Genomic DNA, 22,959 nt, shown 5'->3' with positions numbered 1-22,959 from the left:
TATTTCAAATGTCAATTTGCTCATTTCAGCACAGTCCATCATTTTCTTAATAACTTCTTCATCAGTAGGTATCTTTTCTCCTTTCCAATTTTTAGCAAATACAATTCTGGCTGCTATTAAAACATTCACAATTAAATATTGCAGTTCTTTATTATATGTCTCTGGTAATATCCCTAATAAAAATATCTCTGGTTTAAAGTCAATATGTCTCTTTATCATTTTTTCCAACCACATGTGTATCTTAGTCCAATATCTCTTAGTTTCTGCGCATGTCCACCACATATGGTAATAAGATCCTGGAGTCTGATGACACTTCCAACACTTCTCTGATTTATTCTTAAACATTCTGGCTATCCTCGTCGGGGGTAAATGCCACCTGTAAAACATCTTATATAAATTCTCCTTATATGCTGTAGACATTGTCATTTTATAGTTATGCGACCACAATTTTTGCCATTTCTCTAAATCAATACCATGACCAAAATTTTTTCCCCACGCTATCATTGATTCTTTAACTTGTTGTTCTTCCAATTTTACCTCTAACAAATATCCATATAGCTTCAATAAATGTATTATTGTATTATACATATTGTATTACTAATGCAAATCATCTAACCCTCAAATGTTCTGTGATAGTTTAATGACAGATGTCACACTCCCCTAATCAATACTTTAATTTTAGAAGCAACGAGAACTTTCCATTTGATAAAACAAAACTCTTCATAATATTCTTGGCTTCAGCTCCCATGGAATAGCTTGTTTCTCCCCCCCCCCTCAATATCAAAGTAAAGAAAATTTGAGAAAAGTTATCTTTAGGGATACGAATTGGAATCAGAAAGAGGGAAGTCTCCTGAATACACAGGAATTTAAATAAGCCTTGTCTTACCTCTGTCTTTTTTTTACAGTGGAATTCCTGGAAGGGTTATTCTTTTCCACCTAGATTTTTGCATGTCTTTGTTCCATGAGACTGCATTTTGAAAAATTGGGCATCTTATTGTTTAAACTTTAATGAGATACAGATTGAGCTTAATGTATATGACAAACTGAATTACCAAATATCCAATCAGATTTTAGCTAGTGAGTTAAGCAAACTCAAATACGCCATGCAGTTAGTTTATGGGTCATAGAAAATTGAGTAACGCTTGGTAAATGTGCCAGGGGAACACAACTATAAAGGATGCCACCTGGACACGTAAAAGCAGTCTCAATTTTTAAGACTTCTCAGAGCTAATGAACAGACATATTTAGAAACATTTATTTTGATTTGTAAACTGCAGCTAAGGGTATATAATAGGAAAATAAATAAATTAGAAAACTATGCAAATAGGCACTTCGATGTCCTGACTTCGACTCCCAGAATTCCCCAGCCAGCCTGCTGACTGGGGAATTCTGGGAGTTGAAGTCCACACACCAGAAAGTTGGCAAGTTAGAAACACTGGTATGACCATTCTGCTATAGTTAAAACTCTGAAAGGTTCCCCCCCTCCATCCGAGCCATTAAATTTTCAAAATCTAAGAGCAAGGTGGGAAAGCTGTCCACAAAAGGATGCCATACCTAGAAAGAGCATAGTCACCTGTATTAATTAATACCATTTATACTAGTAGGTGGAAAGTTATTAGCTAGTCGTTTGGAGCTTTCTTTAAGGGATTAATGATTCTCAGCCTTCAGAGCTTCTGGGTAAGCATTGACAACCTCCCAAACATTAGTGTTGTTGTCAGGCAGCCTTTGTGTGTAGCATAAATAAAAAAGGATTGCAAGTGAAGTATTTGGAGGTACAGAATGACAGATGCTTTTGCCTTTTTCCACAGCCAAGGGTGTCCCCCCCCCCATGCAGTGACAGCTGCTGAAGGGATTAGATACTTTCCCTCCCCACTCTTAAAACACTCCTAGGTACACATTCAATCACTCACACAAACAGTGACTTTCTCTGCAGCTGATTTGGGGAGAGAGGGGTGTGATTGACAAGGAGATCACCACCAGAGGAATTTTCACTTCTTCTCCAGAAACTCATCAAGCTAAATGGATTAACTTTAATGTCTGCACAAAAAGTTAATAACAGAATGTCTGAGCATTTATTTGCCGTAATTGATCTTTCAAAACTGCACTTGCTGCTGATTCCTTGCTTCATTCACGCCCACAGAACCGGTAGTAAAAAAATTTGAATCCCACCACTGCCCTATACATACCCACTTGAAGCTAAGCCTCGATGAACTCACTAAGGCTCACTACTGAGAAGATATCTAGGATTACCATGCATGAACATTAGTAACCTTCCCAGGTAGAGGTTGGTTTCAGCATGATTCCTTCCAAAATATTGTCAAATTCTAGATTAAAGTAATAATACTATAAAGTTATATTGATGGAAAAGATAATGAAACTTAATAAATATCCCATAAGTATAAATTTTGCTTTCTTGCAGAGATCAGGAATTTCTAGCATTTTAGAGGCTATTAGTAAACTTGCAAACATGCCGTAAAGTTTGAAAGCTGTGGAGTCCTTGGTGCTCTTTGAACCTGATTATTTGCTAGTAGATGATAGTTTATCTGACTAGGTAATATATTCAATGCTAGAAGATTTAAATTTATGTGTAAAAGTTTTATGTGTCAGTAAATAACTTGCTCTTCTTTACATAGTTTCCATCACTTTCCCACATGATTCTAAATTTCTCAAAGTAATGTTACCAATTATCAGTTGTCAACCTGCCAACAGAAGTGCGTATAGTCAAGGCTATGGTTTTCCCAGTTGCAACGTATGGCTGTGAAAGTTGGATCATAAGAAAGGCTGAGTGGCAAAGAATTGAGGCCTTTGAACTACGGTGCTGGAGAAGACTCCTGCGAGTCCCTTGGATTGCAAGGCGAACAAACAAGTCAGTCCTAGAGGAGATCAATCCTGACTGCTCCTTAGAAGGTCAGATCCTGAAGATGAAACTCAAATACTCTGGCCACCTAATGAGAAGGAAGGACTCACTGGAGAAGAGCCTAATGCTGGGAAATATTGAGGGCAAAAGAAGAAGGGGACAACAGAGAATAAGGTGGCTGGATGGAGTCACTGAAGCAGTTGGCGTGAGCTTAAATGGACTCCAGAGGATGGTAGAGAACAGGAAGGCCTGGAGGAACGTTGTCCATGGGGTCGCAATGGGTCAGACACGACTTCGCAACTAACAACAACAACGGTACCAAGGATGAAGTTTCTACATTATTCCTCTGAGGCAGAATGTCCCAAAAGTGCTTTTTCAAAAGGCAACTGGCCTATGTTTTTCCTTGAAAATGTTTCACTTCTCGTCCAAGAAGCTTTTTCAGTTCTTCAGAAGCTTCTTGAATGAGAAGAGAAACATCTTCAAGAAAAAATACAATCCAGTTGCCTTTTGAAAAGTATCTTTGGGACAACCATGACCTGGATGACTGAGAATCTCCATAGATATTTTTTCTTGAATGATAGTTCCTCCTCAGAACATTCTTTTGAAATAATTAAGTGCAGATATTATCCTAGACAGGAGCAGTTACACATAACTGGTATCTGACTGATTTTTGGCCTGCTATAAAGGATTTTCCTATGTGTGTGTATGTCTATCCAGTTTGATTTAAGAAACAAAAACTAAAAAATGGTGGGGGGGGAAGGAAAGGGATGACTTGAGGTTAGCTCTTGGATGGAGACAGGTCAATCAATCATATTTTCCCCAACTATGATAATAAGCACTTCTGTTATAATAAATATTTCTAAATTTACCTGATTGTATTATGCTCCCTGTATCTAAGCTGGAAAAATCTGGGCAGTTACTCAGTAGACATGTAGAGGACTTGTAGCATTACATCTTTGGGAACAAAGATAATTTTATTACTTTGTTATTTTCTTAATTGGTATTTTTAGCCCAGAGAAAAAGGTGTACAATTAATTAATATATAATTATATGGCTAGTTATATATTTATACAAATATTGTAAGTACTTGTTTGAAATGTTTCTGTAGCCTTTGAACAGCCCGATATTATTTGGATGCACATGAAGGATTCAAGGCCAACATATAATCTCTTAATTACAACCCTTTCTTCATAAGAGTTTTCCTTATTATGCATCTGCTGCCAGTATTAAGTGGAAGAAAATGAGCTTCCAGATTCAAATAAGGTAGTCAATTGGATCTTCATTAAAAAATCCTCCTCCCCCTCTCTTGAACACTTCATTTTCACACTACTTGATGTAACATCTCCACATTTATTCCCACCTCAGCAAACAGCTGAACAGCTGAAGGCAAATTATTTCTAATTCAGACAAGATGCTATCAAGAAGTGGTAGCCTTTCTTATGCAGCTTTATAAATAGTCATATCCACCATAGAAAATTGACCTCAAGGCCTTGAGTAGGAGTTCTAACAGCCTAGGTTTGTAATTATCAAATGTAATTATCATTTAATAAATAAAGCATAATAATTAGCATAATTATATTGTGTTAATGCAACAAAGGAGTTTGTGCTAGAGGTTATCCCAGTGCTTTTGCGCTTCTTGACCAAAAGAAAGTTCACTTATGTAGAGACACGTTTAATTCCTAATAATAATAGGCAGAACAAGAGCCAGTTTGGATAAAGCACCAATAGCAATAGCGCTTAGACTTATATACCGCTTCACAGTGCTTCACAGCAGGGGTGGGTTCTACCTACCTTTACTACCGGATTGCAGCGGGGCCGCATGCTCTTCTGCGCATGCGCAGAAGTGTTTTGATGACATTGGGGTCGGTGGGCGGAGCCTCCCACTGGTTTTACTACCGGTTCTATAGAACCAGTGTGAACCGTGGGCAACCCACCACTGCTTCACGGTTTATAAGAGTCAGCAGTTTATAGAGTCAGCAGTTTATAAGCGGTTTATAAGAGTCAGCATATTGCCCCCAACAATCTGGGTCCTCATTTTATCGACCTTGGAAGGATGGAAGGCTGAGTCAACTTGAGCCTGGTGAGATTCGAACTGCCCAACTGCAGGCAGCCAGCAGGCAGCAGAAGTAGCCTGCAGTACTGCATTCTAACCACTGCACCACCAAGCTAGAAATCAGAAGACTGTGAGTTCTAGTCACAGTCAAAGGCCCATGAAGTCAGACTTAGGTGACAAGTTGGTCAGTCAAATCCTGCTACAACCAACAGATTAATAATTGGTTGGTCTTTACAAAAAAATCACACCCTGCACTTTCAGAAAAAATGCTAAGAAGAAAAAATAGAACATTGCATGCACATTACCCACATCAAGGAACTGTTGAGTTTTATTTTTTGTTGTTTTAATGACAAGTGTAATTTTAAGGAGAAACTTGGAATATTGCTGAGGACCTGCTGTTCAAGCCAAAGACTCTAGCACATCTATAAAGTTGTACTTCCAGCTAATTCTGTTTTTCAGTAATTTATTTTTCATTTCAGCGTGTCAGAGCTCAGCTGCAAAATTCCATATGATACTGTTTCTCTTTGATGCATCCAGTAATAATCTGGGTATTTGTAACCAGCATCTGGCAGAATTAATTGTATAGCTATGGAGCGATGTATATATTATTTATTTTTTAATTTAAAAATGCGTATACCACCCATTCCTATTGGTATAACTGATTAGCAAATCCAACCTAAGTATTAAGTAACAACTAAGAGATTTTTTTTAAAAAAAGAATCTTTAAAAAGACTCCAGAAGTTTTTTAAAGGCTCTAAGTGAAATGTTTTAAATTGCCTCCCCAGAACTGTAAAAATGACAGATAAACCCCAATTTATAAGCATCCTCTTTTGATCAAAAAAGCCAAATGTGGTTATGACCATACAATCAAAGGCCCTTTCCATTAGCATATTTGTCAGTATATTAAAGGATGTTCAATCAAGTGTTCATGACCCTTGCCCTTCACCCTTGCCCTGGGCACTCCTAGCTTATCTTCCATTCTTCCATAGTTTACCTCAGAATTGTATTTGTAATGCTACAAATGGTACAAATAGTATTTGTACTATAGGTAATGGTACAAATAGAATTGGTAATGGTACCTGCAAAAACACACTACCTTGTTAAGTCTAATCTTTGATGAGAACTAGATCGATACCAAGTATTATAACCCAAGCTTTTATCTTTTGCAAGATTTTATATATCACAGTGAACATCTTAATTTCAACCCCAACACCCACATCCAATGTTTATAAGCAATTCATTAAAACTCAACAATTTAGTATTTAAGATATTTTTAAATTACTGACAAATAGCAAATTAACAAGAATAAATGCATCCAGCAAATTATCCAGCAATGAAATTTTGTTCTTTCTCTACATAAATTGGACTCATCAATTCCAATTATTCCATGGTGGATGAATTAATTTGAGGTACAGTTTAATACACTGAGAGGGGATCTGATTTAGGTTGGTCACAGTTCCCATCAACTCCATTTAGCACAGCCAGTGATTAGGGATGATCAGAGATTAGCAATGCCAACTTTCCAGAAGATATCAAATTGTACTGCACATTATAGAAATTTTAGGTCTTCAGATGTCATCCTCTTTGTCTTTCTTACAGTTTTAACATAAGAGAAGTAAGCAGATATTCCCTACATCTAGCCAATAAAAAAGAAATATTTCAACTGTTGTATTTAGCGCTCTTTTCCTCTTTTTGAAACCAAAAAATGTTATCACTTCAACACCGTTGTTTTTCTCATGCAGGTGGAATCTGGAGAATGCAATTTAGTGGATTAAGGAGCGCTAATCCACATTATTAAACTGTGGATGCAGCAGAAGCTGTGAAACCCATCAGAAGCTTAGTTGTTGCTACATTCCAGTGTTTGGAATTGCTCTTATAGCAAGTTCTCTGTAGGTCTCTTTTGCTCTTACTGTACATAAGAATGGGGAGATTTGCCAAATCCTGACTCTCCTGCATGACAAAAGAGAACATGCCTTTTGATGGAAGGTCATTCAGCTACAGGGTGCCACAAAACAATACTGTACCCCACTGAATAGAAAATTTCTTCTGAGTCTTAATGAAAGCTTCCCATTAGGGAGCCTTGAAGGATCACCCTCCAGTCTTTCCATTTTGTTTACCAGACAGTGTTTGGTTGGCCAACAAAATGCATCTGTTTCCATAGTGGGGGAAGTTCTCTTTGTTCAAGGCAGAATCTAGGAGAACATTAGAAACTTCCCTTGAGCCTGGTCAAAAGGTCATTTATTGTAAGTAGGCATCTGTTCAACTTTGCTTGCCATTTTTCCCCCTAGGCTACCACTATTCTATTACATATGGTGAAATGTGGATGTAACCACTGAATACCTCTTGATCAGATAAAACTTAATCTTTGCAATTACTTTCCCCATAGGATATAGTTTTTATCTTCTGCAAGTGGTGAAATGTGGACATGCCCACTGAGGTTTTCATATCAGATCAGGCTTAATCATTTAATAGGCCAACTTTCCTTCCCTAATTTGAATCTACGTTTTTAATGAGATGGAGCTGACAACATTATCACAGAGATTAACTTTAAGTATAGAGTTCTTCACCGCTCACATGTCTTCCTCCTTTTTCTTCATCTCCACTATATAATTGTTAGTGGTATAATGAATTTCTGTGATCAGTGGAAGACAATTTAGTTGAATTCTTCTCAGAAAACTCAAGATTTTCTCTTGACACTGAATAAAACAAAAGTTGAAGAGAGAGAGACAATATGGTGTAGTGGTTAAGATATGGATTGGAAATAGGGAAAATGGGATTTTAGGCTTTCTTTAGGTGTGGATGCCAGCTGGGTGATGATGGAGGAAGAGGAGGAGGAGGAACTCTTGTGGATTTTAGAATTTTTTTATGGCTTTATTACCTTCCCTACTTAATAAATAGGACTAAATATTTTATTAAATAACATACAATACAAACAAAATGCACACTTTAAAATATCTGAAGTATCTATTTATCTGTTTGGTAGATACATAAGTATGTCCCTTGATTAAGATGTTAAAAGGAATTGTAATGCAATTACATGAGGGTGAGCATGTGGCTTTGAAGTTTATTATATTGTTGGATGGAGCACAGTTTTTAATCTTTCTTCTCAGAAAAACCAGCCAGTTTGCAGTTACTTTCTTTTTAGAACATGCTTTAAAACCATTTTCTTTTCAGATCTTGCTTTAATGTAGAAAACAGTTGGCTCCCAATGTTGGCCTTTAGTCCTCAGGGCATCATGTGAGAATAGGCTTCCACTGCTAATTGTGAAAACAGAATTGTTTGGCTGCAGGCTGATGCTTTGATAGATAAAAAGCTGTGTGACCCAACAAACACTGAAATGAAGAGGGAGGGGGACCTTGCAAAATAGTAGGGGCTCCTGTTGAAAAATATTACTCAAACATCCACCTTTTTGATGCCACAAAAGTAGTAAATAAGTAAGTAAGCTTTTTATTGCGGTCAGAGACCAAATTAAAATACACATAGAAGGGGAGTATATTTTACAAATATAGATAGATCATGTGACAGTATACCATCTACTACCTCAGATACAATCCGTACTGTCAATACTAGTGATCCTCTGCCGTAGGGGTTACCCGTCTCTTCCCTCGTTTTTTTTCAGCCACGACTGCAGCAAAATTTTTTGCCATCTTTGGAGTTATATTGGGGTCTGTGTCCTGGAGTAGGAAATAAAGGCTGAATAGATCAGGTGAACCAGGGAATCTCTGGGAAATAGGAGAAATGAATCTTGATCTTATGTCTCGGTAGTGGGGACATACGAATGTAATGTTCCATCAGTACGCTGACAACACTCAGCTGTACATCTCCACCCCAGGCCACCCCAACGATGCCCTTGAAGTGATGTCCCAGTGCCTGGAGGCCGTGCGGGCCTGGATGGGGAGAAACAGGCTCCGACTCAACCCTTCCAAGACCAAGTGGCTGTGGCTTCCGGCGTCCCGATATAGCCAGCTGGTGCCATCGCTGGCTATTGGGGGCGAATTACTGGCCCCCACGGGCTCGCAACTTAGGCGTCCTTCTGGATGCAGGGCTGTCTTTAGAAGAGCATATGACGGCCGTGGCCAGGGGGGCTTTTTATCAGGTTCGCCTGATACACCAGTTGCGTCCCTTTCTGGATCGGGACTCCCTACACACGGTCACTCAAGCACTCGTCACTTCCCACCTGGACTACTGCAATGCTCTCTACATGGGGCTCCCCTTGGGGTGCACCCGGAGACTGCAGTTGGTTCAGAACGCGGCCGCACGGGGGATTATGGGAGCGATGGGGCGCTCACATATAACACCTCTCCTGCACGAGCTACACTGGCTTCCTGTGGTCTTCCAGGTGCGCTTCAAGGTGTTGGTGACCACCTTTAAAGCACTCCATGGCTTAGGGCCGGGGTATTTGCGAGACTGCCTTCTGCCGCCGATAGCCTCCCACCGACCGACTCAAGAGAGGAGATGTTGGATTGCACCCAGAGGGGGGCGCCATAGGTGATAGCAGCTATCACCTTTACCCTGTAGACTTTTATTGCTGAGGGGATGTGATGGGCTCCCTCAGTATGAAAAAAGTGCAAGAGGGCATGGGTGGAAATCTTAGCCTTATTACAGAGAGACTTAACCTGCACAGGCCACCAAAAGTAGTCATTGCATCCATCCTCTGGCTGTGCTGACCAGATAGGTTGCCGGCTTTGAAATCAGGTAAAATCAGTTAGTGTTTCTGGTGATGGGGGGGCTAGAAGCAGTGGTGGGATTCAGCCAGTTTGCACCACTTCGGAAGAACTGGTTGTTAACTTTCTGAGCAGTTTGTTTTTTTTTAATTTGATTTATATGCCGCCCTTCTCCGGAGACTCAGGGCGGCTTACAATGCGTTAAGCAATACCTTTCATACTTTTGTATATTTATACAAAGTCAGCTTATTGCCCCCACAAACTGGGTCCTCAGTTTGGCAAACTGGTTGTTGGAAGAAATCATTAGGGCAGAGAACCGGTTGTTAAATTACTTGAATCCCACCACTGGCTAGAAGTGAGCAGGAAGAAATGTAGCATCCAGACCTATTTTACATTCTACAGGTAAAATTCCAGATGCTGAACTGGAAAACTTTGGGGAATATGGGCCAGAACCATATTTAATTGTCTGGAGAGGACCAAGTGATTTTCTGGATTGGACAGAGTGAAATTGGGATTTTTGGAATGTGTTGAATCACAGATACTGTGAAAGTTATTACAGCTATTGCATCTTGCATTCTCATGATTCACAGAGCAAAAGCTTGCAAACCAACTAATTTAAGGTAATGCATTTAATTTAAGTATCAAATCCTGGATAGAAAGCAAAGTTGAAGGGAGGTTCTTTATGATCAACATAATTTATTGATCCTCTCCTCTCTTTCATAACTGAGGGAAATAAAAATATGAATATACATCTGTATAGTCCTTGATGCTCTCTGAACTTGGTTTACTTGCAGACATTACATTACCCAACTGAGTAACATCTTCAGCTATACATCTGTGGTTGAGTCTACTTTTACAGTTGTTGCAATAATAGACTGCAGTCTTATCTGTGATTAACTAGCAAGAGCTCCCATTGAACTCAGCAGGATTAATTTATGAATGAGCATTCATAAAACTGACTTTTAAATCTATAGGAGGAAAAATAAATAGATTTCTTTGTTCTTTTCTTAATTATTACTTTTGCCCAAAGAGAAAGCTATATAGTTAATTAATGCATGAGTACATGCTGATTCCATTAATGTTTTTGAGGCATATCTATAACATCTTAGAACAGCTTGACTTCAGCCCTACTTATGGATCTGTTTCCTGGTTTAAATGGAGGAAAATGTACTTCTGGATTCAAAAATAGTCAGTTATTCTTAATAATGCTTTGTTTTTATCCTTTCTGATGCAACATCTCCCAGCTTCTTCCCATTTTAACAGCTATATGAGCAGCTGAAGGGAGATTTGATTCAAATGTAACAAGTAAGAAATGGAACTTAAATGCTTTCTGCAAAACTTAAGTCCATGCTTTTATGATTTTATGGTGTTATTACACAGATATAAGCTGGCCAGATTCTGCAATTGAGGCAGTTTATAAAGTAATCATAAAGGAACATTTTTGTAGCTTTATTGTTTGCAAATCAAAGCAGGGCCATTAGATGGTAGTAAAGAAATGATACTTCTGCTCCAATCTAATGGTTTTCTGCGTTTTAGCTGTCCAGATATTTATTTATTTATTTATCAAATTTATATAGCCACCCATCTCACTGAAGGCAACTCTTGGCAATGCATAACAATACATAAAAAAGGAAGTATAAAAACAGCAAATCTATATATATAAACGCAAAAACCACTCACGCTGTAATAACGAAATCTCCAGAACTGTAAAACCTACAACTTGAAATTTGCCACGTATGTTCCCCTTGGCTTCTAGGCAGTGGTGAAATCTGAACCGGTTTACTACCGGTTCACTGGCTGCGCATGCGCAGAGCGCACCATGCACCAAATGCAAGGTGTGTGCACAGTGCATGCCAAAAGGAGGCATGTGGTAAGTAGAACAATGCACAAAGGGGGGGGGTGATCAGCTGTGGCGCACAATCTTTTTTTTTACTTTTAAAAGCATTGCTTTTAAAAGTAAAAAAAAAAGCCTCTGACGATTGCGCTGCTCGGCCGAAGAGGTTGTAGAAAAAATGCATTTAAAAGGCTCTGACGATCCCAGCTGAGTTGCCTGATCTTTCTTTCCTTTTAAAAGCATTTTTTCTACAACCTTTTTGGCCGAAGAGGTACTTTTAAAAGAAAAAAAAAAGGCTCTGATGATCACGCGACTCAGCTGGGCATGGGAGGTGAAGGATTTTTGCTACCTGTTCTCTGAACTACCTGCCGCCACCACTACCGGATCAGGCAATCCAGTCCGAACCAGGAGCATTTCACCCCTGCTTCTAGGTCCTTACTAAGTAAGGATTTTTCGAAATGATCATCAGAGCATTAATATTTCCTATATTATGATTAACACACTCTGATGCTAAGGAGTTCTACTCCCCCTCCCTACCTAAAAGAAATCTGTTCCAAATGCAAAATACAAGCAGAGGAGAGGAGTTTCACTTTCAGTTTTACTTTCACAGCAGGAAGCAGCTTTAATACAGAACACTTGAACTAAGTCATGGCCAGGCTCCTTCCTGTCTCCTTGCTCACACAGCAAATACTGTTTCACTTTCCAAACAGCTCTCTGATGCTAAGGAGTTCTACTCCCCCTCCTTACCTGAAAAGAAATCTGTTCCAAATGCAAAACATGAGCAGAGGACAGGAGTTTCACTTTTAGTTTTATTTTCACAGCAGCAACCAGGGAATAGGATGGGGACACTTCTGTGGGGCAAGCCTGAGGGAGAGAAGGGGATAGGATAGGAGAGGCTTCTGTGGGGCAAGCCTGAGGGAGAGAAGGGGATCAGATAGGGGAGGCTTTTGTGGGACAAGGCTGAGGGAGAGAAGGGAATAGGATAGGGGAGGCTTTTGTGTGGCAAGGCTGAGGGAGTGAAGGGGATAGGATAGGGGAGGCTTCTGTGGGGCAAGGCTGAGGGAGAGAAGGGGATAGGATAGAAGACGTTTCTGTGGGGTAAGGCTGTGGAAGAGAAGGGAGATAGGATAGGATAGGGTTCTATGGGACAAGGCTGAAGGAGAGAAGGGGAGAGGAGAGGCCGATCATAAGTACTCATTAATTTTCAAGCTGTAAGTGTCGATTTATCAAGCCCAATCACATAGTTTCGTAGCAAAGCACAGGTATCCCACTCGTACAAATATAAAAACCATAGTAATAAATAACATAAAACCCCAAAATACAATCATAAATAAAGGGACAGTTCCCTTAACAATGGAGCCAGTTCTATGGAGCCCTGGTCACATAATCAGGTATTGAGGGCTTGTCAGAATATCAAAAGGGATGGGGCCAAACTAATTTTGACCAGAAGGATGTTCCATAAGGCAGATGGCAAAGCACAGAAGCACATCTCCAGGGACCCACTAAATGTAGATCCCTAGCTGGTAGTACCCAGACAAGCATGCCTTCTCTGTATGAGCTGATGGAGTAGTAGGTTGATGTAAATGGGGAGAAGCATTCCCTATGGCAGCATCTGTATATACTGTAGCTCAAAACAGTTATTTGTATTTTGTACTCAAGGGATGACTTCTATACACAGGGCCATGGGTGCCCAATCATGCGTGTTATTTTCTCTCAGTGAGCAGACATTAGATAGCCAAATGGAACAGGAGTGAGGAGGTTCTCTGGCTTATTTTTCCAATGTTATTTTGTTCTGTTTCTTTAGCTAGCTCTTGAGACCATCAGTCCTTGGAGTTGAATGGGCAGACTCAAATGTATGCATGCATTGGAAGGAGCCTTCTCAAGTCCTAATCATCCCCAAGTGTAAAGCACTGTATAGTTAGGAAGCAAGGTCAGCAAAGGTTAAGAGGATTCATGGAGAAAAGTGCCTTTCATGAAGAATTGCAAATGTTTATTTAAAAAAAAAAAGTCTTTAGAAAGTCAAGATCTTGAAAGAAGCCCTATGCTCAAATTTTGAGACCAATTAGTCTGCCTCATCCACATATGTGCCATGGACGTATGCCCTCTTGTCTTTGTTAAAGGCAAAAAGTCAAGCACTAATGCTCCATTGTGTACTTGAATAGAGCTGAAATATGCAAGGCAAGAGAATGAAATGATTTGGGGGTTATCTAGGAAATGCATGCTTCAAAGGAACCTGTATGGCAGAAGAAAAATAAGAAAAAGATGACTAACCGACTATTTAAAATATGTCACTATGTTTGTATAGTGGAATAGCACAGTATCATATGGTTTGTTTTAAATTATATAGGTTAATGGTGTTGCTATGGCTGCTAATTTTCCCAATTTCCCAATTTCTCAAAGCTGGATAAATAGACAGATGAATGGTTAGATGGATGGACAGATACCATGTTTCCCCGAAAATAAGACCCTGTCTCATATTTTTTTTGAACCCTGAAATAAGTGCTTGGCCTTATTGCCATGCGCTCAAAAGTCCAATTGGGTTTATTAATAAGGGATGCTTATTTTGGGGGAAACAGGGTAGATATTCAGGTAAAGGTTTTGTATTAACCAAGAAGTCATGCGCAAGGCAGCGTTTTAGGTCCCACACTTTTTTTTCTCTATATCAACGATTTATGTGATCAACTTAAAAGAATTGCATTCTTTTGGCTGATGATATAAAATTATTCAATTCCACAGAAAATTCTGTTGTTCTGCAAAGTGATCTCGACTATGTGTCTGAATGGTCATCTATTTGGCAACTTCAAATTTCGATTAATAAATGCTCTGTCTTACATATTGGTAAACGTAATCAGAATGTCAAGTATAAGCTAGGTGGCATTGATCTCACTGTAACAGTGTTGCTAAAAAAGCATTAAGAGTTGTAAACTTAATTTTGCGAAGTTTTTTTTCTGGAAACATTGAATTGCTAATTAGAGCTTATAAAACTTATGCTAGACCAATTTTAGAGTATTGTTCAAGTGTTTGGAATCCCCACCCCTGGCATCAGTACAATCAAGCAAGTTCAGAAGTACTTCACGAGAAAAGTCTTGCACTCTTCTGTACACAATACAATTCCTTATGCTACTAGGCTCGAAATTCTTGGTTTGGATAGAACTCAGAACTGCCTCGCTTGCGGTCAGACCTAGGTATTGCATACAAAATTATATGTAGTAGTTTTTTACCTGTAAATGACTTTTTCTGGTTTTAATCACAATAATACATGCACGAACAACTGCTTTAAACTCAATGTAAATGGTTCTAAACTTGACTGTAAAAAAATATGATTTCTATAATAGAGTTGTCAAAGTCTAGAATGCCCTACCTGATTCAGTTGTCTCAGCTACAAATTTTCACAGTTGCAGTCACAAATTGACTTCCATAGACCTTACTTCATACTTAAGTGGTCAGTAGCGGGGGCCTGCATAAGTGCACTAACATGCCAATCATCCCTGTAGGAATATTCCATATTATATATATATATATATATATGTATCCCTGGACAGAAATATTTGTGTCTATAATTTATTCAGGATTGTGATAAAGAGTTCAACTGAGATATGGCCTTGTTTCTTAGCTGTTGTCACCCCCAAGCATTGGTCACAGTTGATCATGGAGACCCCACTCTTCTTGCAATAAACGTTTATAGGAAGCTAAGCAAAAAGACAGTTACTCATCAAAGACCACCCACAGAGTCAAAGCTGGGCAGAGATTATGACATAAATCTCCATGGCTCATGTTCAGCAGCAAATCTATGCAAAAAAAAAAAAAAAAAAAAGCACTTTCTTAATGAATAGGAAGGTTGCCCTGAATTTTTGCCAGTGTTTTCAGGGTAAAAAAAATAGAGTGAAGAAGAGGACTTTTGTAGAAGAAAACAAAATTCAAAATTGCATACTTTTTTCATATGCTATTTGCTCTGCCTCTTCTTTCTTGATTTACAGCACTAAAAACATTTTTTAAAAGATTTTTAAGGGATTTATTGCTTTTTTTTTTAAAGGCAGTCCTAGCCATCATAATTCTCATGTGAACTCGGTAACTGGTAGCACACCTTCACAATGATCACAACAGTTATTTAATCATTTATTAGATTTCTATATTGCCTTTCTCCAGGAACACAAGAGTCACAAGAGGTAAACTACTTCCTCCTCCGATTTTTCTCTGCAACTTCAACCCTCTGAGGAAAGTTGGACTAAGAAAAAAAAAGATAACAAGCCCAAAGCCAAGTCAGCATTCACAATTGAGCCTGGAGCAGATCTAAACCTGGATCTCACCAGTTAGAGACCACGCAACAAGAGAGAGCTAATGTTTAATGCCCTCCCTCTGAATAATGATTGTTGCTATAATTTTCCTAAATATGTACCAGAATAATTTTTGGGGAGGTGACTTCTAGGAAAGTTATTTTTTTTCAACCAAAGTATTCTATTTTTGTAGGAACTTTGGTGTTCTCTATACTTGGTTGTTATCTTGCACATATTTCATTATCAACTAGGGCCGTGATGTGTAGGCTCAAGTATACAGTACTTTTCCCAGTTTTTTTGCTGTAATGCTTTCCCCAGACTTTTGTTTTTTGTTGTGAATGCTTTCCCCAGACTTTCTTTCCCCATTCCTATTTTCCATTTCCTCCTTTGCCTGTTCATATATCTGGTGATCTTACTTTTGTACACTAACTAGCAGTCAAAAGACTTGATGAAAACTCCTTAATGGCCCAACATGCAGACAAATTTAACCATAGATTCAACTGGGAAATTGTTAACATCCTAGATCCAACTAGATCCAAAACTGCTAGAGAATTCTTGGAACCCTGGCATTCAGATAAATCAGTCAGATAAATCAGTCATCAGCAGGCACACAGAGATAAACAACATTTACATGCCATCAAAAGAGACAATTAAAAAGCTAAAAGACCAAAATTCCTCCAAAACATCATTCTACGCAATACATTTATTTTTATCATGGAAATTCTCCCCAACAATAAAAATTGCAATTTCTCCCATCCTAGCATATCCTTGAAATCAGAGATAAACTATTGTAAATTTATATTTTACACTCCTGATATCCAATTGGAGAATTTAATGTAAAAAACTCTTTTTGTGTAAATGCATTACTTGAAGAACACTAGTGTGGGAATAAAAATACAGCAACCTTGCTACTCCCAAATTCCCTTGTTCCTATCACAATCTGCAAGGTGAATGCAAGGAACTATAGATCATTTTTGCTGCAATACTCACAAATGTGTTATATAATGCATGATGAGTAAAAATGCCATTTTTCTCTCAAATTAATTTCCTACACTTTACTTTTGATCTGAATTTTGTGCCAGTAATTTATGTTTCATTATATCCCCCTAAATATGTTTTGTTCTAGAGGTAGCTCTGGGTTCAAGAACATTTGGTGGGTCCATGAACTTCTTCTAGGGAAGCTATTGGTATATATAAACTGTGAACTCAGAGGAGCAAACAGCTTAGGTATTCATTCTATAGAACCGTGATGGTGAACCTATGGCACACGTGCCACAGGTGACACACGTATGCCTCTCTGCAGGCACACGAGCCCCCGCCCCAGCTGAGCTGTATATACATCCAATAAGAACAGGAAGTGCCTCACAGGAGCAGAGAGAAGTAAATCCTAGAGAGGCAGGAAATGTATCACTGAACAATGGAGATGAATGCTAGAGAGGAATAAAGCTGCAGATAAGGCAGACATAACACCTGTAAAAGCGTAGGCATGCGGGAGGGAGTGCAGGGGATCACACGTGCATACACGGGGTGTGGGGGGAGCTTGTGGGGTTGGCGCACGCATGCACAGGGGGTGTCATTCGCGCATTGTATTATAGGTGTGGGCACGCACATATGTGCTGTCATGCACGTGCGTGTGATGTTGGCATGCAAGGACAAAAAAGTTAGCTATCACTGCTATAGGATAACTAACCAGAGCTTCAGTAGTGCATTAAAGCTGCAATTTGAGACCAGAAAGAAAGAAACCTCAAGCCTGTGCATCCCAAATTGTATCCAGAGGACAAAGAGAGATAAAAGAAGCAAAAAAATGGGGTCAACAGTGCTCATGGATATCCTTTTCTCTATTATTTTGAAAAACATGTTACCTCAAGAAGAACCCAGGCAGGCAGGGACATGGATATTTGTACTGTTAACTTTTAAAGAATGTTATTCTTTTCTATTACAAATAAATGGATGCTAAGTTTAACACCAGGGGAGAAGAAGCAAGTTCTAGTTTATTCTTGTGGTCATGGTAGCATAGATGAATACCTTTATGTTAGTTTGTTTTTATGTAATATAATAGGAATACATCTATAAAGGGGGGGTTAATGGAGAAGAGCTAAATGCTATTGTATACACAAGTTTGTGTAAATGCCCCCTCCAACTGTAAAACCATTAACTCCATAATCTCTAGCATCATCATTAGAAAGCGTGGAGTGGATTATATATTTACAGGAGAGAGGGGGGACAATGTTAAGAACGGAGGTGTCAATAATTCATTGCTTAAAAGAGAATGGACTTTCCCAACATAATTTGTTCATTCTTCAGTTTAGAGTACTGCTTTTTCTAAAATGGGTGAGAGTCATGCCCTTTATAAAATGCTTCAGTTGGGGTTTAATTTCTGGTTAAACATTTGTTGCTTTCTTCTTCTTCTTCTTCTTTAATATAAGCCGTGACATCTTAGACAGCAGCACTAAGCTTGTTGGCTTATTCTAAACGTGCCCGAGGCAGAAATTTGTCAGCTATTTCAGAAGCATCGTGGAAATCAATACACCATGGGGGTTGATGCCTCTTCTTGAAGCCTCATTGGCGGTCGGTGAATGTAAATAAGTCTTGATTTCACAAAACTGTAAAATAATCATCCTGCAAATAAGCACTGTTGGAGTTGATAGAAGAATAAGCTCCGACCATTGATAGTTTACCCACAAAGGGAGAGTTCAAAGCCAGTCTCAAGAACCTATTTGTGTTGAGCTGACTGCTGGTTTTAAGTATGTGTTTGCTCTTTTCTTTTTTCTTTTTCCCCTGCAGACCAAAACATGCCTGATGTCTGGGAAGCCTATGCTTGCTTTAGCTGATTAAAATTAACGAGAAACTACATATGCACATGGTTCGGTCTAATAAGATTGATTTGTATTGTGCCTTTGTCCTGATCAAGGTTGGTCATCAAAATAAAATTGCTTATGTGTTAATATATGAAAGGGTTGGAGATGTGATGGTTAATTGTATCTGGGTTTTGATTGTGTAATGTTGGAAGAAAGAAGACTCGCTTATTATTGAAGAACGGATAAGATGCTATATCCTGTATTTGCTCGGGGAAGTCCGGGGAGGGGAGGAGGTCGGGGGAGGAGGGGGAGGAGGGAAGGGTAAACATGAGTAAAGAATCTGGAGAGATTCTTGGAGTTTACGTAACTGTTTTTTTTTTTTAAAAAAAGAGGTTGTTAATTTGTAAATGTGATTGTACAATCCATATATGGAAAGATGGCAAACGGTCTACGTTATTTTTGTAAAAATGTTTTTTGTCTTGTAAAACTCTTTAATAAAAAAAATTGCTTATGACATTGCCTCTTTCGAGTAGTTTTGCCTGAATTTTAAATAATTTTTAAAGCAATCGTTTTTTGTTTTTGTTTTAAAGGCAGAGTCACACATTTTATCACTCTATCCTAAACAGCTTTGCTGAAATGCTGAAGTCAGCCATTACCCAAACAGGGGTGCAACAGGGGCGGGTTCCAAATCCCGTTGCGACCTGTTTGCTTGTGTGCGCTCGCAGCACTACTGCGCATGTGCAGAAGTGTCCGGGCGGGTGGGTGGAGCCTCCCACCACCGCCGCTACTGGTTCGCCCAATCCAGTGCAAACCGGTAGCAACCTACCGCTGGGGTGCAAGGAACGAGTAGCTTCCCACAGACACTCCATTTTCTGTTCTTCTTAAGTGTTTTTCATGGGTAGCTAGTCAGCTGGCAACTAGAGGCAGAGAGGATGAACTCCTTCCACTCCTGTCAACCTGCTCCCATGATCAATGGCCTCTCTTTTATTGAGTTTGCATGCATGGTTTTGGGAGCTCCCTCTCCCCAGTCGTCATAGACAAGAAGCTGAACATTTAGGGAAGCTTATGTGGATGCATACCTTTGTGTCATTCTAAAGGTGAAAAATGTGAAACCCCAACTAAGTATGGGCCAGACCAACAGGCTTTGCCTACCTTGAAAGTCTGACCTGCCGACATGCAGACATTCATCTAGATTATGTTCTATTTCCAGGTAGCAAATTGTTTTGGATCATCGTCATGCGTAGAAGTGCTCAGAAGGGTTGTTTGTGTTTTGTCTAGAGTTGTGGGATGATGGATGTCAGTACTTTGCTTTTAGCAACCACAGCCATTCTTTACCCCCTAGATTTAATTGTCTTAATGCTCCCTCCTTTATTTGCCCTATTGAACCACACAGCTACTATGGTTTCTTCTTGCCCTTTACTGCTCCGTGTTCTATGATTCGTTTTGCATCACTGTTGTAGACTGCTGCAGTCTTGTTCCTTCAGACATTTTGATTTGTCCCTTCATTGGCTCTAATGGTTAGAGAGTTATAGTCCAAAATATTTGGGTTGGGACAAAACAACCAGCATTAAAACAAAAATCCTGACTATGAGGAAAACTCTTCTGTCAGTGTAGGCTCATATTTGGAATTCCTGTATATGTAATACTTATGAATGGAAGGGGATAAAATAGAGCCAAACACAGTTAATTGGAGAAAAAGCATCATTTTCTATTTTTTGGGGGGGGAAAGATGGTATCTATTTAAAAGGAAAATCATCCAATATATCTCTATAACCCTTCCTGTGCCTTTAACCTGTTTGTTTGGGGGCCCTCTAATCTGTCAACCACGAATCTCAGTCCTTAGTACATCATTGCGCCTTTAGGTCAAGTTTCTTTTTTTAAACTCCTGGTGGCTGCCTGATCCAGTCCAGTGGTGGGTTTCATAATTTTTTACTACTGGTTCTGTGGGTGTGGCTTGTTGGGCATGGCATGGCTTGGTGGGCATGGCAGGGGAAGGATACTGTAAAATCCCCAAAAGCGTTGAAGACGCTTTTATTTCATCAAGCTGGCCTCGCCTAAATCTTCTCCCTTTTAAGTGTAAATTTTAAATTTTTAATGTATTTTAAAATATGGGTATCTTAAATTATGGGTATTAATTCAGCCAAATTTATTTAATTCATTTTATTCGATTTTAAATTTTGTATATCTATGTGTTTTATTTCATGGCTGTGCACCGCCCTGAGTCCTTCAGGAGTAGGGCGGTATAGAAATTCAATAAAATAAATAAATTTCCTCCCGATCATCTGGGACTTGGGAGGCAGAGAATAGATGGGGGTGGGGCCAGACAGAGGTGATATTTACTAGTTCTCTGAACTACTCAAAATTTCCACTACCGGTTCTCCAGAACTGGTCAGAACCAGCTGAAACCCACCTCTGGTCCAGTCCCTTCAGTCTTCTTTTTTCAGAAGTGGTGTGCCCTTGCCTCCTTTCCCAGAGCTGCACGAAAGCTGGCTTTATGCCTAAGACATGACAAGAACTATCTCTTAAATTTTAGCTTGGTGCACCACACCAACCAGCTCTCCATAATTATATAGCTATGGTTTATCTAGAGCAAACATACAGATATAGGTATGGAAATTGGCAGCTGATGCAAAATTAAAAGGAGTCCCTAGGAATGAAACCCTAAGGGTAGGTGCAGAATCACAAATCACTCTTCAAATCTCTATTAACTCCCATCTCCCTTGTGGTTAATTCCTTGGTGTTGCAATTAGCGGGCTGCCATGTCAAGAAAACACAAAGTTGGGGAAGGGGAGATGTGGCCAATCTATAAGGTCTGTATACCTCAGCCCTCCATTAGCCTTTTCCGAATGGGCCCCCAATTTGATTTCATGTAGCCAATGAGCACAATAGCCAGATGGAGTAGGAAACACAGTAAGCATTTCCCAAAGCTTTTTCAAATGAATAGCTAACATTCCTTTATCTTCGTTTCCATAATGCATTCTCTCCCACCCACCCCCAACCCATAAATCAACTGATAATTGAGGTCTGTGAATGCATTAATATTCATAGTCAGGTCTGAGCCTTCTCTGGAGACCATCACCATTAACAGCCAAAAGCAAGCTACTGGTGAGGTTCTGACAGGTAATATTGGTCACAAGAAGAAACATCTGTGCCATTTTTAATTTGCTTGACAGAGTTCCCTTGGAACTAGCTCCTGAATGTTTTCTAAGCCAAGTGGCTCTCATTTCAAACCTCAAGTACCATCTTCCTCCTTCCCTCCCATGGTATGGTATGGAGGGAAAAAAATAATTATAAATGTACATATCTATATAAACAAATGCATGCACAGCACTGAAGAAAAATATACACTGAATTAATATACATTATGTGAACATAATAACCTAGGATTCAATCAACCATCAATAAGACCGAGTTATTTTTATTACTGACCGTCATTTCTTCTTTCCAATGTTTGCGTCCTCTATCTTTCTCTATTTTTCTAGGTTTTTTTTCCCCAACTCCTCCTTGTTCCACTGCCATGAGAATCAAATATAGTTATCCAATTTGTTATAGAGAAGGGTTGCCCAATCTCAGAATCAGTAGTTTCATAGCTGGGGTGGGGATGGATTTTCTTCTGGGTCCAATTTTGTTACCTGCAGGCTAAGAAGCTTTGATGATACAGCATGCCTTTCAGATGAACCTTTCAGACTGATTCACAAACTGCAACCTCTGCAGACTGAGGTTGTTAGCCTCCTCATTAGATTACTGCAGTGTGCTTTATTAGTGGAGCTGCCTTTGAAGATGGTTCAGAAAATGACATTTGTGCAGAAGAAAAGGTTCTTGCTGGGTTTTATAGTCATCTAAATCATGTCTTGGTTCTCTCTGGAAGACTTTCATTTGCAGTTCTATCCATTCTGAATCCATGTTGAGAGGGAGGGGGGAAACACTTGAACTGGACCAACAGGGCTCTTGAAGTTGCCCATCATTAAGTGAGAGTAGAACAGACACATTGCCCAGTTGATCACAGTCTTCATCCTATGGAGAGATGTATTATCTATCTCTTTCATTATAGTTGGAACTAGGCTCGCCTTTATGCATTCTTCTTCTGAGCGAAGTTTGCATTTACTTTGATTAAAAATCATTTGAACTTAGCTTTTAGGGGATAGGGGGGAAAGAAATAAGCCTGCCAGTCTAAGAGAAATGTCCATGGGATATTTCTTTGTGGGTCAATTCACCACAGGATTTTATCAGCCTAGCTGAACTTTGTTGGACACAGAGCAGAATAGTGCAAGTTCAGAGATATTTGATTTTGCAGATGTACTATAAAGAACAGAGTGACAGGCAAAGGTGCCAGCATGAATTCTACACTTGTTGAGGCTGTGTCATGGGGATGCATGGGAATGACTTAATTTTGTCACTGGCCTTTTAAAAATGAGGTTGATACACTACTCGACAGGAAAGATTGCCTCCCACTCATAGTCCTGAGTTACTAGTGTATTT

The 22,959-nt window shown here is 39.3% G+C and overlaps 1 long non-coding RNA gene across 1 annotated transcript; it reads right to left on the bottom strand.

Annotated features, from left to right (window-relative positions):
* Nucleotides 1-747: 747 nt before the first annotated feature.
* On the bottom strand, nt 748-22,589 carry LOC148116854 (uncharacterized). The gene is made up of 3 exons (XR_015731441.1): nt 21,910-22,589; nt 20,891-20,978; nt 748-967 (listed from the first exon to the last, which is right to left on the bottom strand). It is a non-coding gene; the product is annotated as an uncharacterized LOC148116854 (long non-coding RNA).
* Nucleotides 22,590-22,959: the final 370 nt, after the last annotated feature.

This window comes from Pantherophis guttatus, chromosome 1 (assembly GCF_059756535.1).
Source record: "Pantherophis guttatus breed Tessera chromosome 1, ASM5975653v1, whole genome shotgun sequence".
Classification (NCBI taxonomy): Eukaryota; Metazoa; Chordata; class Lepidosauria; order Squamata; family Colubridae; genus Pantherophis; species Pantherophis guttatus.
Note: the sequence above shows the minus strand (reverse complement) of the source record. Positions and strands in the feature narration are given on the sequence as shown.